Genomic DNA, 17,947 nt, shown 5'->3' with positions numbered 1-17,947 from the left:
AAAAAAATCAGTAGTCCTCCTATATACATTTGACAAACAGGCTGAGAAAGAAATCAGAGATACACCACCCTTTACAATAGCCACAAATGATATAAAATACCTTGGGGTAACTCTAAATAAGCAAGTGAAGGACCTATATGACAAGAACTTTAAGTCCCTGAAAAAAGAAATTGAAGATGTCAGAAAATGGAAAGATCTCCCATGCTTATGGATAAGCAGGATTAACATAGTAAAAATGGCAATCTTACGAAAGGCAATCTACAGTTTCAATGCAATCCCCATCAAAATACCAACACAATTCTACACAGACCTGGAAAGAACAATACTCAACTTCATATGGAAAAACAAAAAACCCAGGATAGCCAAAAGAATCCTATACAATAAAACAACCTCTGGAGGCATCACGGTTCCTGACCTCACGCTCTGCTATAGAGCTATAGTAATAAAAAACAGATTGGTACTGGTATAAAAACAGACATGTGGATCAATGGAATGGAATTGAAGACCCTGACATTAACCCGTACACTTATGAACATATAATTTTTAACAAAGAAGCCAAAACTGTACAATGGAAAAAAGAAAGCATCTTCAACAAATGGTGCTGGCATAACTGGATGTCAACATGTAAAAGGCTGCAAATAGATCCATATCTTTCACCATGTACAAAACTTAAGTCCAAATGGATCTAAGACCTCAACATAAATCCAGTTACTCTAAACCTGATAGAAGAGAAAGTAGGAAGTAGTTTTGAATGCATTGGCACAGGAGATCTCTTCTTAAATATAACACCAGTAGCATAGACACTGAGAGAAACAATCAATGGGACCTTTTGAAACTGAGAAGCTTTTGTAGAGCAAGGGATACAGTCAAAAAGACAAAGTGACAGCGTACAGAATGGGAAAAGGTCTTCACCAACCCCACATCTCAGAGAGGGCTGATATCCAGAATATATAAAGAACTCAAGAAATTAGACATCAAAATGCCCAACAGTCCAATTAAGAAATGATCTACAGAGCTAAACAGAGAATTCTCAACAGAAGACGCTCAAATGGTTGAAAGACATTTAAGGAATTGCTCAACATCCCTAATCATCAGGGAAATGCAAATCCAAATGACTCTGAGATACCATGTTACACCTGTCAGAATGGCTGAGATCAGAAACACTGAAGACACCTTATGCTGGATAGGATGTGGAGCAAGGAGACCTCTCCTCCACTGTTGGTGAGAATACAAGCTTGTACAGCCACTTTGGAAATCAATATTGTGCTGTTTTAGAAAATTGGGAATCAATCTCTCCAAAGACCCAGCTATACTACTCTTGGGCATATACCTAAGGAATGCTCAATCATACCACATGCTCAGCTATGTTCATAGCAGCATTATTTGTCATAGCCAGGACCTGGAAACAACCTAGATGCCCTTCTACTGAAGAATGTGTAAGTAAAATATTGTACATATATGCAATGGTGTACTACTCAGCAGAAAAAAAATGACATCATGAGCTTTGCAGGCATGGATGGATCTAGAAAAAATCATCCTGAGTGATGTAACCCAGACTCAGAAAGAAAAACATGGTATGTAATCACTCATAGGTGGATACTAGATGTAAAGCAAAGGATGACTAGACTGCTACTTACAACTCCAGGGAGGCTACCTAGTAAAGAGCACCCTAAAAAAGACACAGAGATCACCCAATGGCAGAGAAATGGATGAGATCTACATGAGCAAACTGGACATGAGGGAGGGAAATGAAGGCCAAGGCTTGGGGGAAAGAGAACTTGGGGAACGGGAGATCCCAGCTGGATCAAAACCAGAGAGGGAGAACAAGGAAAGAGAGACTGTGATAGATGAAGACCCCATGGGAATAGGAACAAGCAAAGTGCTAGAGATGTCCCCAGAAATCCACAAAGATACCTCTACAATAGACTACTGGCAATGGTCGAGAGAAAGCCCAAAGTGACCTACTCTGGTTCTCAGATGGCCAAACACCCTAACTGTTTTGGTAGAACTCTCATCCAATGACTAATGGAAGCATGGCCAGGCCCCAGGTGGAGCTCCGGGAGTCCAATCGGCAAGAAAGAGGAGGGATTGTATGAGCGAGAGATGTTGAGACCATGATTGGAAAAAGCACAGGGACAAATAGCCAAAGTAGTGAAAACACATGAACAATGAATTAATAGCTGAGGAGCCCCCAATTGGATCAGGCCCTCTGGATAAGTGAGACAGTCGAGTGTTTGGGAGACCCCCAGGCAATGGGACCAGGACCTGCCTTAGTGCATGAGCTGGCTTTTTGTAGCCTAGGGCTTAGCCTGAGTGAAGGGAGGAGGGGACTGGACCTGCTTTGACTGAATCTACCAAGCTGAGATGAATCCCTAGGGGAGTCCTTGTCCTGTAAGAGATGGGAATGGGGGGTGAGTTGGGGGGAGCGCGGGGTGGGGTGGGAGAAGGGAAGATGGGAATCCGTGGTTAATGTGTAAAATTAAATTCAATTATAAAATTAAAATAACAATAAAAAGATACAATTGTGTATCAAGTTGACAATGGGTACAGTTGTGATAGCTATTTTTGGTTGCCAAATTGAATACATCTGGAATTAACTAAAACTCAAGATTGGTGGGGCATGCCTGTAGGTATTTTTCCTTAATTTTAAGAGAGAAGATCCTGGGTGTGGCCCAGTGTTTAAAGCAGACTGACACCATTCCTTCTGAGGGATGAGCAATGGTCACTGTGCTCCAAAGACCCTAGGATCACTTCCCTTGATCCTTACACATGAGGACTGGACAACCGTGGACCTCCCAGCCAGGAAACAAGGTGGCAATCATCATCCATCCAGGGATTACACAGCAGAGAAGATAATAAAAAGATTGATAGTGTTTCAAACGATTTCTACATTTCTCCTTTAACTATTTGTTATTTAGGATTCACATTGTTATGATAGTGTCTTAAGAATCAAGTGAGATATAAGATTAAGGTCTTGACCCGCACTGGGCCTTAATCCATTAATTATACTTCCTAAATGAACTTGGATGAAGTTTATATACATCTTTAAGCCAGTTAACTTTTAATAGATTTCGAGAGTATCTACAAGCAGTAGTAGTAGCATTTGTAGTAAAACATTTATCTACTGATTGATCAATGCCACCATATTTATTTACATTTGTATTTTTGTAAATATTTATATCATATCCTTGGCCATACCCAAAATCTCTACACTTCCTCTCGGTGTTTACATGGAGACCCAAAGCTATATGATTGACACCATGTTTCCTGGCTGGGAGGTCCATGGTTGCCCTGTCCCCATGTGTAAGGATCAAGGGAACTGATAACCTTCATCCAGTACTAATGGAAGCAGATGCAGAGATCCACAGCTAAGCACTTTGTGGAGCTCCCAGAGTCCAGTTGAAGCAAAGGAGGAGAGATTATATGAGCAAAGGGACAAGATCATGATGGGGAAACCCACAGAGACCTGAGCTAATGGGAGTTCACTGACTCTGGACTGACAACTGGGGAACCTGCATGGGACCGAACTAGGCCCTCTGAATGTGGGTGACAGTTGTGTGACTTGGACAATTTATGTGGCCACTGGCAGTGGCACCAGAATTTATCCCTCATGCATGAACTGGCTTTTTGGAGCCCATTCCCCATGGAGGGATGCCTTGCTCAGCCTTGATGCAGCAGAGAGGGGCTTGGTCCTGCCTCACCTTGATATGGTGGACTTCCTTGACTCCTCATGGGAGGCCTTACCCTCCCTGAGGACTGGATAGGAGGCTGGGTGGAGGAAAGATGGAGGGTGGGTGGGAGCAGTGGGAGGGGGGTGGTGGGGGAGAGGGAATTGTGGTTGGTATCTAATGTGAAAAAAGAACTCTTAAATAAACAAAAATAAAAATAAAAAGATAAAAAAAGGAGAAGATCCACGAGTAATCCTGATGTTTGCGTTAGGAAAACATTCTTTAATCTGGATATTGAGGGAAAAAAAACACCTTTAACTCAGATATCTTGAGCCCCAAAACTCCAGCTGTAATCTCAGCCAGGTCTTGTGCTGGAAGCCCATATACATAATGGAAGAAGGGAGCTTTTGCTCTTTAGCTGCTTGCTCTCACCTTGCTAGCAAGTCCATTCCTTCACTGGCATTGGAGCCAACTACTTTGGGATTCCAGACTATACTACTGATGGGCTGAGACTTCAAGCGTAGTGGACTGTGCAACTACTGGATTCTTGGACTTTGTCATCATAGCCAGCCAAGGTTCAATTAGCTAGACTACAGCCTGTAAGTCATTCTAAAAAGTAGCCTCTAGTATATGTAGAAATTCATTCTATAAGTTGTTACCCCAAAGAACGCTAACCAATGCACCAAAGAGGTATATGACTTTTAGAGAAGTTTGGACCTCACAACAGCCATATCTCAGTTATAAATTCCACATGGTCACATTCCCTTAACCTGTTTTTTAGGTGATGCTTTGATGCTGGCCTACAAGGTTTCTATAGCTTCTGGGCAAGAAAGTAAAATAACACAAGTCTGAAATTTCTCAAAAGGAACACACAGTTACTAATTAAATGAGTAATTATATGAGATGGAGAGGTTCTAGCTTATGTGAGGAATGAAAAACAAGATGTCTTAGCTTCTGTGGGCCAAGACCTGGCACACATACACAAACACACACACAGACTCAGACACAGACAGTTCCATTCTGACAGTCAGTGAGACTGGGGCAGGATCCTGAACCTATGAGAGCCCTGAATGGATGTGTGGCAGCCTAAGACAATTAGCATGCCTGTCCCTACAGGTTCCAAGAAACTTCAGTCTTTGGTTGGGAATGATCCAATCCACCTAATACAGCACACATAAGCCATGGAAGACAAAGGTCAATTTCAGGGACTGGAGAGATGGCTCATCCATTAAGAGCATTTATTGCTGTCCCAGAAGACCGACAGGACAGCTAACAAACCTCTTTAACTTAAATTCCAGGTGGACTCTGTCCTCACCTAGCTTTCATGGGAATTGCATGTATGTGGTAGCAAAACACCTATAAGTATAAAGAAAAGCACCACAAAGTTATCCTAAATTCTCTTGCAGAAAATCAACTCTGCTGTTCAGTTATCACTCATGTTGTATTTCAAAAAAAAAAAAAACCAGAGGCAGATTACTTTTTGCTTCCTTTATACAAGTTTAATGAATGTTCTCATTTCCTGAGAGGCCTGGAGCAATATACTTGTGTTTCCCTTTAATTTGGTCTACATGATGATTTTGTGAACATGTGTATACACTGTACCACATTTTACTGGTAGCTAAATATATGACCTCAAGGATACAATATGTCTAGTTTTTCTATTATGTAGTGGGTATCCATGAGGTAGGCTATACCATCAACATCCAAGTTGCCACCCCCTGTGTAGCCCTGAGGCCCATGGCTTGGAAATCCTTGTGCAGCCTGAGCTTCCTGGAACTTACTGAGATACATCCAAGCCTGTGATTTCTGGGTTTACAGGAGTGTGAAACCTCATGTACTAAAGAAGAGTCTTAGAGTGAAAAGTTGAAATTTATTTTATTCATAAAAATATATTCATTTTACTCAATGGGGGCTTTCAAAACAGCAGTCATTATACACAGTGTACAGCCTTAGCAAACTATTACAATAATGACAAGAAGAAAAGTATAACAAAAATTAACCCAACCTTAAACAAAAATGAAGAAAATAATGAAGAATAAATATCCTAAGATATAAAACAAAAAAATGAAGGAAATTTCAGTTTGCTTTGGAATTTCATTATGGAAAAGCAAAAGAGGTGAGGAACTGGCTTATTCTCTGTAGTGAATTATCTTCAGCAACACTTACCCATGACATGGCATCAGCTTCTGCACTGCACTAGAGAGAATCTTGTTTTTGGTGTGTTCTGTCTGGATGGCAGTGTGATATTAACACAGTCTTCCTTGTCAGATTTCCCATCACATATGGAGTCAGGGTTCTTAGTAATTTGTGTTGTGTTCTCTGTATATTAAACTTGTTTCTGACACAAACTTTTCTCCAAGGATAGTGAGCCAACAGATGTGGATCAGATTGCGCCTGTATCACCTGATGGTAGGTTGATATTTGCCTCACTAGTTCACAGGTGAAAAGAGGTGGCATTTTTTGAGGAGGCCTTGAACCTAGAGTGTAGAATGTCATGATTTCAAGGTGTTTCTGGCTTCTTCCAGTCTTCTCAGTCTTCTTAACAGGTGCTGTCAGGTAAAATCATCAAAGAAAATATGATTCAAAAACAGTTTTGCTAGGCACATGGCAAGGAAATCAGGGCCTATTCATCCCTAATAAACAAAAGTTAAGGAAGGAAACACACCCCATGAATACCCTGCTGCTGGGGATGGGGCTCAATGGTGGCTGACTTGCCTGGGACATAGTGTTTCTGCTTCAGCAGCTCCATCTGCAGGAGGCTCTCATCCTGGGCTGTGGTCTGCTCCAGTTTCTGCCGGATTTCAAACCTAGGGAAGGAAGGCAGCTGAGAGACAAGCCTGGTGGGGACCTGCCATGTCAGCTTTTGAGCCCCCACCAGATCTACTCAGCTAGACAATCAAGCAGTACCTTTCAGCTGAGTTCATTCCCTGCTTCCCCAAGGGAAAAGGGTCAGAGAGCTACTGGGCAGAAATTTTTTCTCATCTTTTAAAAACTACTAGACATTGAACTGGAAAATACACACTGTGCTGGATTAGAAAAAGCAGCATATTTCTCCAACAGTCCAAAGACATCAATTTGGAGAAATATCAGTATGACAAAGTCTGAGGCACAGGTCAGGAATGATGTAGCTGTCCTGATTAGATACCAGGTGAATGTGAACCTCCTGGAAAACTCTATGCCTGCCCTCTAGTGGAGCCTACACAGCAATGCAGAGAAGGCTCCAATTATTCCTACATCTCAGAACCCTACATGGGATTAACTTGTCAACTCCTACTGTTTATGACCAGAGTAAATCTTCTCTTGAGAAACTGATAAACACTGCAGAGAGCCTGCCATCAGCAGTAGGCTGCTATATGCAAATCTGCCAAAGGGTAGACACTTATCCCTAAACATAACATTCATGATGGAAAATAAAGTTGAAGGAGGACACACTTTCCTTCATGGTTGATGATCCCCTCTAGGTTTCTGGCTACTATGGGAATATTTGTGGGGAGATCTAATCTAAGAGATGAGATACTCAAATCATACTAGAGGACTCAGAATGGAAGAAGAGGACACAATCTCCATAAGACCAAGGAGAAAGCATATTGCTTCCTGGACATAAGTTCCTATTGACTGAGCCAGCAATGAATGACACCCTGAGGTGTTCTCTTCTTGGCTGTGGCTGGAAGCTTTGCCAATTGAACAGAAATTCAAAGAGAACAGATATCCATGTACAGCTGACTCACTTGGACCCATCTGCTTCTGGAATCCTAGATTCCTACCTCATCTGGGACACAGTGAAATGATGCTGCAGCTTTACTGCCAAGTCCCTTTGCCGGGTAAGCAGCTTCTGCTTCAGCAGGGACTGAAGATTTTCCTCAAGTCTTTGATGATCCTGTTCATTAGAAGATTGTGTTTTTAGGAGAGGGTTTCCTGCACTCCTGTACATATAGCCACATGCACACACACACAGACACACATATACATACACATACACAACTTGAACACCCATGTACATGGATGCACACATACAAGCACACACATTGCCTACGTGTTTAGTTTCCCAGATAATACTATTGTAAGACAAGATCACCTGGGATACCATGGAGAAGAAAGTGATCTTTCATTAACACACACCTTCTCTACCCTTATTCTAGCCCAGAGGCAGGAAAACACAGGATGCTCTGAACACAGGGATGTGGAGAAGGTTGTGTACTTTTACTCTGTTTTGATAATTTTTCATTTAATTTTTACTTTATATGTACAGATGTTCTGCTTGCCTGCGTGTCTGTATAACACATGCATGCCTGATGACCTGGGAGAAGAACTCAGTGGGCAGATCAGTCAATGTAGTGCTTGCCTTGTAAACCTGTACACAGACAGGTGAACCCCAGGGTTCCTGACCAGTAATCCAAGCTCTCCTAGGAAGTTCTCCAGTCTGATCATTGAAGGCTTAGTTTACCAGCACAGGACCACTGGATGGCAGTGGACCAGCCCCTTGCTCTCTCTCTCAATTCTTCTCAGTTCCTCCAAGGAGGGCAGCTTCCTCCTAAAGAAGCTCTCTAAACCACAGGTTGCCTCAATTTAGGCCTAAAGCAAATAATCAGAAAACTAGAAAATCTCTAAAATCAGGAGTCTATGTTAACCTTTCCTCCAAGTAAGATAATTGTGTCAGGGTTTACTTTGAGTGACAGAAGGTTGACTAACTCACGGCCAAATAATTGCATATAATATTCCATGCTTCACAACATTCCATGGATCACATTGTACATTTTCCCTCATCAATGTTGGGCATCTGAATAGTTTCTACCTGGGGGTGTTCTGATGAGTCCTGCTGTAACCCTGTTGTCCCCAACATTCTCTGTGGACACCTAATTTACATTCTGAATCAATGGTCCACCTGGAGTCTGCAGTTCAACTTTCTGAATAATTGTACATAGCTTCTCACAGGGCTGCACCATTTTACACTACTGGCAATGTCTGAGAATTCTCATTTCTGCCAACCCCCCATCAGGCAGATTTTAACTCAGTATGAAGAAGTTTGGAATAAAAGCAGTTTCTGAATGCTGCAGACACAACATGGAGAGGGTGCTTTAGAGTATGATGAGCCTAAGGGGTGCGTTAAGACAGCCTCTTCTCACACCTCAGCATAGCTGTGGGACTTCTGCTGGGCTGAGATGCAGCCACAAGCACCTCTGCAGTTCAGAATTCCTCAGGGAATAAAGTCCATTCCAAGCTCCAAGGACAAGGTTAGCTGAACCAAGGTTAGGCAAAGGTGAAAGGAAAATGGCAGCAGGTGATGAGGAGAAGAACAAAACAGGATGCAGGGAAGTCATCAGTGGTCAGCCACCATTCACCCAGAGCAGAGAAGGACACAAACCCTCAGGCAGCCTTTCCTGCCTCTCAGTAGCCTCTTTCTCACCTTCATGTACCCCATTACTTTATTTTTCTCCCAAGTATTTTTTTGCAGATAAATAATTCTGCCTCTACAAATACCTGAAAAACTTTTACCATGCATCAATTTTCTGTCTTTTGTTATTGTTAGCTTTATGGACATGCAGAATGATGGGCAGCTCCATCTGTTATTTGACTGATGCAAGGTTTTACTAACCAGATTAGGCACAGTATCTTCTCATTTAAATCTGTCTCCATCATTCTTAAAGATGATCCCCAATCAAAGAAGTTTTTACCACCCAACTCATTGATCATACAGATAAATAACACCCTCTGCACACCTGAGCTTGACCACACAAGACAAAGTGCCCATGGAAGAGGGCTGGACCTAAAGCCCCAGTTGATCCAAGTTGACACATCATAGTCTCCTCACTAAACCTGCTCAGACTCCTCCACATGAGACATTGATAGCACCAGAGAATGGTATTCACCCATTGTCATTACCCAATAACTTTTTACCAGACTACAGGGCATATTATATGAAAACGGCCCAGGTCAGTCACTAGGAGGCAACTTAGGTCACCCACAGCACTTTCCTGAAATGCAGAACTTTATACAAGTATGAGGAGGAATCTGTCCTAAGATTGTTGTGAAGCCAGTAAGACAAACCAGACATTTCCTGGGAAGTTACCTCTATGCTGTGAAAGAAATGTACTTTTTATTTCTAAATGCTCCAGTGTGTGACTTTTCTTATTTATTACAAAACTCATTAATTCCAATGTAATCAAAATGTGCAAAAATTAAGAGAATCCAACAAGTAAATTTTCTTTCTGACCAAATGAATCATATAGCAAGGAGATGAGACAGAAAAAAACAAGAAGCTTTAGCGTGAGGAGACAGGAGATCCAAAGATCTGTGGCTATCCAGCTTAGACAGAACAAAAATTTTCAGGTTCAGTGAGAGACCCGGGCTGAAGGGAATAAGGGAGAAAGCAACAGAGGACACTTGAGGCCAACATCTGGCCTTCCAAAAAACACACAAATGTATGCATCCTCAGGCATGCATACACCACACACACACACACACACACACACACACACACACACACACACACCTCAAATCATAAGTAAACAGAACACAATGAGGAGGACATCAACTGAATGAGGATGGCATTACCAGTTGAATTTAGACTCCTCACACTAGCTGTTTCAAGTGAGACCTACAAATCTGCTTTCCATCATTTTGAGACTAAACATGCCTGGGAAGCATGCTGTGCTTCTGCAGGCTATGTTGATGCAGTTGGAGAAAATTATTCTCTTAAAATCTCAAATCTGCCACCCTGACAATCTCCTGTCATAAGCTCATGAAACATCCCTAGTCATCAAGTGAGCTTCTGAGCGTAATATCCAGGATGGGTGACCTGGCCAATGCCACTCACAGCCAACAGTATTGACAAGATGTTACTTAGGGTTCTGTCTACGTTAAAAAAGAGCTTGGCCAGGTAAAGACAACACCATGGCAGTCTGGGAACAAGAGGGTAAAATGCCATATAACACCTATAAAGATATCCATGAGACCCTGTCATTTGGTTTTTACAATGGACATTGCTCTTTCCATGCTGTTTCTGCCTCTGATCTCATATGACCTCTCTGCCAAGCAAATGAGACCCAGACCCTTGACCCCACTCACTCAGATCTCTGTGCTACTCCCTATGTGGCTCAAATCGTAACACCGCTCCTTTTATACTAACATATTGGTGAGTGACATGTGATTTACTCGTCTTCATCAATGGACTGCAGCTTCTAGCAGAGCAGTAGGGTTTTCTTGCCAGTCATGCAATGCCTTCCAAGAGGCTAACTCCCCAGAATGACTTGTGAATGATCACAGAAAGAACTATTGCATGGGATGTGTCAGTTTCATAAGTGAGTAGATGGTTACATGGGTGTGTGTATATGTGTGTGTATGGTTAGACAGGTGGGCATCTTGGTCCTGCTGCTTCAACCTACCTGCTGCTGCTTTGTCCAGAGGTCATATATCTTCCCATGGGCCTCCTCACAGAGCCTCTTTGCCTCCTTGCAGGACTCTTGTAGTAAAATCTGCTTCCCCTGCAGCTTTCTGTTGTCCTCGTTCAACATGCTCATTTTCCTTCAGCTGAGTCCATTCCCTTAGTAACTGACTGTAGAGGGTGCTGAAATATCACCAAAAATGATGAGCTCCACCTCCATCTGCCACTCCTAATACTACCATTCCTGCAAGGTCCCATGTCCCCATCCCCAAGAGCCCTGGGGTGAAACCCACATTTGCCATGCCTGCATCACTCAGGTGCAGGCTAAAACCAGAGAATAGCCAAATTGCAGAAAGATTTAAACTATTTCTGAATACCCTGACAGCAAACAGGATCCATGTACCTCTGAAAACTGTATCCCCTACATCCCCAACACAAACCCTGGTGCTTAACCGTTCACAGAATTGGGAAAACATGGACAGGTAGAGGGAAATCATACTCTGAGGGGGACAGAAGACCCAATGGGAATACATTCCATCTATGTGTCCCATAGAAACCAGCTCTGTAAGCTTCCGCCAGAGCTACAGAAAACATTCATGGTGCAAACCATGTTTTCTCTCTAGAAGCTCCAGAAGTTCACAGGAAAATGTTCGGAAGGGCTCTCAGACTCTTCACTCTTAGGAGAACTCAGTTTAGGAGGCACAAGTCCAAGAGCTATAAGTCAGGCTGCTTGCTAAGAGGTAAACAGTCTAGAAACATAGCCCAACTTTGTTCAAAGGTGAGGAAGGGGAGAAGCTACTGTGGAATGTCTTTCTGTATGCTGTGAATATGTGTTGCTCCCATTGGTTAATGAGTAAGCTGCTTTGGCCTATAGCAAGGCAGGATGGAGCCAGGCAGAAAAATCCAGGAGAGACAGAGAAGAAAGTCACATGTGGAGGAGATGCCAGCTACCACCCATGGAGCAACATGCCAACAGCCTGGCCATGCAGCAGCCATGTGGCAAACATAGATTAATAGAAATGTGTTAATTTGAGGTGATAGAGCTAGCTAGCAAGAAACTTAAGCCATTGGCCATATAGTTTGTAAGTACTATAAGCCTCTGTGTGTTTATTTGGGACCATTTGACTGCAGGAGGTGGGTGGGACAGATTCCTCTTGACGGCTGGGTCAGGCAGGACTGGAGAAACTTCAGACTAACAGAAGCAGTCCTTAACAAGTTCTGGGGTCCCATCTCAATTAGGCACTCACCAGTAGGAGTGGGTATTCTCACTCAGCTCCTTGCACTTGTATGAGGCCTCGCTAATCTCCTTGGGGAATTTCTTCACATCTGACATCTCCTTCTTATGCTGTGTTTTCAACATCTCCAGCTCAGAATTCAGCTTGTTGTAGGGCATGGCCCAAGGAACAAAAACCCCATAAACACAGGCCTCAGGGATCACATGAATTAAGATTCTGTTTTATACTACACTAGCCCACTGGATGTCACACCAGGAATTCTATGTACTGGAACTCTTGATGTGCATTAGACTTGCCTCATTGCCCCAGGGCCAGTAAAGGCTGGGTGTCAATAGGGAGGAAGACAGAGTTACATGATCTCCCTCAGTATGCCTGGACAGGTAGACTAGCTGTCTCTAAGGAGGTCCCAAGAGTCTGTGCCACAGATCCAGGTCTATCTGAAATCTGCGATGACGTTCCCACTGTCTTGAGAACAGAGTTTCTTATCCTTACAAGGATATCCAGAACTCATAATCAGTATTTCTATGGAGGAGGCACTTCATGAGGATGGCTTTATAAACTCCCAAGAGAGTTCCAATGAGGCACCAGGGTGAGCACAAAGCTGAGAGCAGTGATGCTCAATGTGGGGCTCCCTGGCCTCAGCACTTATATCACCTGAAATCTTTGAGAAGCCCATATTCTCAGGCCTACTATCAATCTCTGACTCACAGGATCTGGAAGGACACACACACACACACACACACACACACACACACACACACACACACAGAGAGAGTGTAAGGGAGCCTCTCAGAGACAGTACAGAACACACTCAGACACCCAATCCTCAACACAAAGAGATTTATTACCCCACAGGGCAAGCATGGAATTGGGAACCTGTCTCTGGATCAGGCAAAGCCAGACAGCAAGCAGCAGGCTTTTTACAGCAGTGGGTTTTTAAGTAGAAAAGGTTAATCTGTGCTAGGGTCAGTTGTTGAGATCTGATTGGACAGGTTAGCCAATGTCGCCAAGTAATGAATTTTGATTGTTGAACTTTGGTGTTTAGTTTCAAGAATGAGTCAGTGTCCACAAAAGGGAATGAACTTTGGGGACTAAATTTAGGAATGTAATCTAATGGTTTATCAAGGGAGAGGGAAGTGAAAAGGGCAAAACCTGCCACTGCCATGTTTGTAATGTTTGGGCCCCTTAGAGAGTACTTCACACACATAAACCCACACACAGGATGTCAGAGAAATGCAGGTAAGTGGCATTGACTCATAGTATAAGGAACAAGACCAGAGAGGAACAGGGATGAACTCCAGGCATTCCAGACACACAGATGCTCCCAAAGCAACAAGCAAAGTAAATATCTAGTCAAATATAAACACTCAACTCAGGCTGCTGAGAATCTCATAAAAGCCAATGCCTATCAGGGCCTCTTGAAATGCACTGCCCCTCTCTGTAGATTGTGATTCAGGCCACAGGCTCTGCTTTTCATTTGGAGGAATCAGAACAGCCTGTGTCCTATCTCACTCCTACAGGCTGCAGTTCTGTCTCTCAGATGCACTCAGGACACAGTAGGGCCAAGAAGTCACCAGAGAAAAGGGCATGATGAGTACCTGTTGTTCAACTCATTGTTGTTATAAAGGGCCAGGAATTCAAGCAGTTCATTCCTCTCATTGGTCATAATCTGTAGCTGAAGAGTCAGTTTTTCTACCTGGTTCAGCTGCTGATCCTGCTCAGTGAGGAAGAAGGGTGTGGATGATGCCTTCATAGTAGTCCCTGTAGGTACATAAACACAAGTGAACTTGTACAGATGAATGGCATAGGGCCAAGAGAGATCATGTGGAGTCCCAAGAGGAGTCCTGAGGAAGAGGAAATGCATGGAACCCAACAAAGCCCCCAAATTCAGAGCATCTATCTTTAAACTGGGGTCCCATAAGTCATGTGTCTGTCTCCAATCTCTGAGGATAGATATATGCCTCAGGCCCTACTGCAGCCCCACTGTCCTAGAAAGGCATAAGCAAGGCCAGTCATGTTGGTTTTGAATGGTCAGCCAATACCTGATTTGTTGCAAGAAAGTCCTGGACTGTCTGGTGCTTTTCATCTCTCAGTCCGATAACCTGTGTGCAGGACTAAAAGCAACTGAATGTCTCAGACCTGAGTACATGAATGGGAAGTTTTCTTCCCTGGTATTTATGTCAGATATCCATGAAACCTACAGAAATCCACTGAGAATGAAGTGCAGCAATATCCTACTCTGATACCTTATTAGTGATTCTGTGCCCCCTTTGGCATTCTTTGCCACTCAGAGTGAACTGATCAAGGTCCCAGCACAGCAGCTTCATCTTTGACCATTCCTGGCCCTCTGCCAACTACCCATCAGAAATCCTCCATTTTGGATCTGCTCTTTAGGAACCCAGATAAGCATCATAGGCCCATGTCTTCAGATGATCACAGCTACTGAACCCTATTACTGGAAGTTCCAGTTCTAGACTCAACTCCTTTTTAGAAACCTGGGCTACCTCTGCCAATCAATGTGCTCAGTCTTGCCAACATGCTGATTGGTGAACCCTATAAGTACTTAATGAATGCCTTAAGGGCAGTTGGCATTGCCACAACACTGGTGATTTCACAAAAGATGTCAAGGGCTCCCCAGGATACAATAGAATTTCCAAAGAAGAGATTGTTAGGGTCACTGTCAATGTCGTCACCTATCTGATAACCAACTCTTCCCCAATTCACTAAAAGCCAAGCTGCCCTTTCCAAGAGCCTTCCCTGAGAAACAGGGGAAGGTCTCCAGCATCTCCTCTTTCCAATCCAGGTATCTCTCTGATTCATTAGAATCTAGTGCATTTTAATTCAGTAGTTAACCATGTGTGGAAAGACCTATTTTCCAAACACTGCCCAGGAATGGCTCTTCCCATCCTGAAGATCGCTAACTAACAAGATGAGAAATAAAAGATGCTAAGAAATTGGCTAAGGATAATGGGGATGGAAGATCAGTTCCACAAGGTGAACGAGCACATCAGAGAAGATCCACGGGGCAGTTACAATGTATGAGGATGGTGGAGGATTACTTTGGTCCTGTCAGAGCAATGATAAGTCACATAGGTAATGAGGAAACTTTTGCTAAAGGCTTCAGCAGAATACATTCTATCTATCATGATTTTAGCAAAGGAGTTATCAACTATTGAAAGGCATGACTGAAAATACCTAAGGACAGGACATCCACAGTTGAGCCCTCAGACATGAAGAACAAATACAGAAAGAGTGATAGCCATTTGGGCAAGAAACTGTTCTTGCCTGGACTGCTTGATCGACTAGACATGCAAGACCCATAGAAAGGTGACCACTGAACTTTGCTTGGCAAAATGGTCCTTCAGGTTCCTGCCTCACAGAGGAAACTGCCAGATATTCTACAGGACACTGAAAAAAATGACCCGAGAGTCTAGCCCTGTGGGCTGAAGTTAGATGGCCCAACTTTACAAAGGAACATTAGGTGACTGTCCAGGCTGCCAGCTGTCTCTGTCTACCCTGCAAGACTTCTGAAAGTTGCTTGCATTCTTCTCTCATTTCTCAGGTAATATTATATCCTTCTGAGGTCTTTGATGTAGTTGAAGGTAGGTAGTTACAATTTTCCTTAGTTATAATAAAAGATAAGTTAGATATAAACCTTAGACTCACAAATATAAGATAGATAGGATATCTTCTTTAATTTAGCCAAATAAACTAGTTATTATAAATAGACTAGATATTATAACTATAATTCTTGCTTGATAATTGTTTTGTTATCTGTAATTTTACTATGCAAAAGTTAAAACTTTACTATGCAAAAGTTAAAACCTTCCTTTTAGAAAAAAAGAAAAGGGGAAGTGCTGTGGGATTCTCTGTATGTTACGTGTGTTACTTGATTGGGTAATAAATAAAACACTGATTGGCCAATATCCAGTCAGGAAGTATAGGCGGGACAAAGGGAAGAGAATTGGTTGAAGCAGAGGGCTGAGGGGAGAGACCTGCCAGCAACCGCCATGACAAGTGAGATGTAAGGTACCAGTAAGCCACGAGCCACATGGCAAATTATAGACTAATAGAAATGGGTTAATTTAAGATATAAGAACAGCTAGCAAGAAGTCTGAGCCATTAGGCCAAACAGTCTAAATAATATAAGCGTCTGTGTGTTTATTTTATAAGTGGGCTGTCGGACTGCTGGGGCTTCCCGGGACCCGGAGAGAAAACTCTCTAGCTGCAGAGGCACCTCAACAGAGCAGCTGCAGCTTTGACCATCCCTGGCTCCCTGCCAAACTAGCCATGAAAAATCCTCAACTCTGTTCTGCTCTTGAAGAACTCAGAGGACCTGGATAGGCCCATTGCTTCTCAGAAACTCTTACCTTCTGAGCCCCACTTCTGAAAGCATCAGCTGAAGCCTTCCTCCTTCAGGAAGCTCCTCATCCCTTTCCCAGGACTCACTGCGCTTTCCCCAGAACCATTTATTTCTTGATGTGTGACATGGAGACTGAAGGCCATCTTCCTTCTGCCTCCCTTTGGTCTCCCTGTGCTCGCCATCCTGTCTCCCAAGAATCCTGTTCAGTCTAGTCAGCATGTCTGTAGTTGAAGTACTAGACACTGCACAAAAGCCCCAATGACAGTTGGTGTTGCCACAACAGTGGTGACATCACATAGAATGCCAGGGCTCTCCAGGATACAGTAGAATGTTCATGTGCTGATGTCACATGGTATAGCTGTTACATCCCTGTCTCATACCTCACCCAAAAGTGTCTTGAAACCAAGTTGACATTTCCAGGAGCCTCTGGGGTCACAATGGAAGCCTTTAGGTATAGGTGAAATTTTCCTGGTCCTACCAGGTTCCCACGGTCTGGAGGTTCAGCAACCGCTCAAACCCAAGTAAATGCACAGAGGCTTATATTAATTAAAACTGCTTGCCCATCAGGTCAGACTTATTACTGACTAGCTATTACACTTAAATCAACCCATAATTTTTATTTATCTTCAGTCACATGTCTTGGTAACTTTTCTCTGTTCTACCTTCACATCTTGCTTCTTTTGTGTGGCTGGTGACTCCTGACCTTTCCCAGAATTCCTTTAGTTTGTTGCCTCACTTATAATTCCTGCCTGACTATGACCAATCAGTGTTTTATTAAACTAGTGTACAAAAGCATTATCCTACAGCTTTTCCCCTTTTCTGTCTAAATAAAAAGAAAATTTTTAACTTTAACATAGTAAAATTACATATAGTAGAACAATTATCAAGGAAGAATAACAGTTGCAATATCTAATCTATATTTGGTAAATTCAAAGAAAATATTCTACTTATCCTATATTTGTGAGTCTAAGGTTTCATATCTAATTTATCTTTTATTATAACCAAGAAAAATTATAACTATAACTATCTAGTCTTCAACTACATCAAAGACCTCAGAAGGATACAATATTATCTAAGTAAATAGGAAATGCATTGTAAGCAACTTCCAAAAATCTAGAATTACAGAAACAGCTGGCTGCCTGGAGAGTCACCCAAAGTTCCTCTGTAAAATATCAAGAGTATGGATGTAGGCTCAGTTCAGTTTCCAGTGATCTTTTTTTACATTCAGCTTCTTGCTCTGCATTTTAGAAATTATGTAGAGAGAAGAAATTACCTCAAACATTTTCAAATATACAAAACA

General features: G+C 42.7%; 1 long non-coding RNA gene across 1 annotated transcript; it reads right to left on the bottom strand.

Annotated features, from left to right (window-relative positions):
* Window positions 1-7,023: 7,023 nt before the first annotated feature.
* LOC131895176 (uncharacterized) lies at window positions 7,024-16,951 on the bottom strand. Its single transcript, XR_009375116.1, has 4 exons — window positions 16,655-16,951; window positions 13,883-14,045; window positions 11,051-11,232; window positions 7,024-7,545 (listed from the first exon to the last, which is right to left on the bottom strand). It is a non-coding gene; the product is annotated as an uncharacterized LOC131895176 (long non-coding RNA).
* Between the last annotated feature and the right edge of the window lie 996 nt (window positions 16,952-17,947).

The sequence above is a fragment of the Peromyscus eremicus genome, chromosome 18, assembly GCF_949786415.1.
Source record: "Peromyscus eremicus chromosome 18, PerEre_H2_v1, whole genome shotgun sequence".
Lineage (NCBI taxonomy): Eukaryota > Metazoa > Chordata > Mammalia > Rodentia > Cricetidae > Peromyscus > Peromyscus eremicus.
Note: the sequence above shows the minus strand (reverse complement) of the source record. Positions and strands in the feature narration are given on the sequence as shown.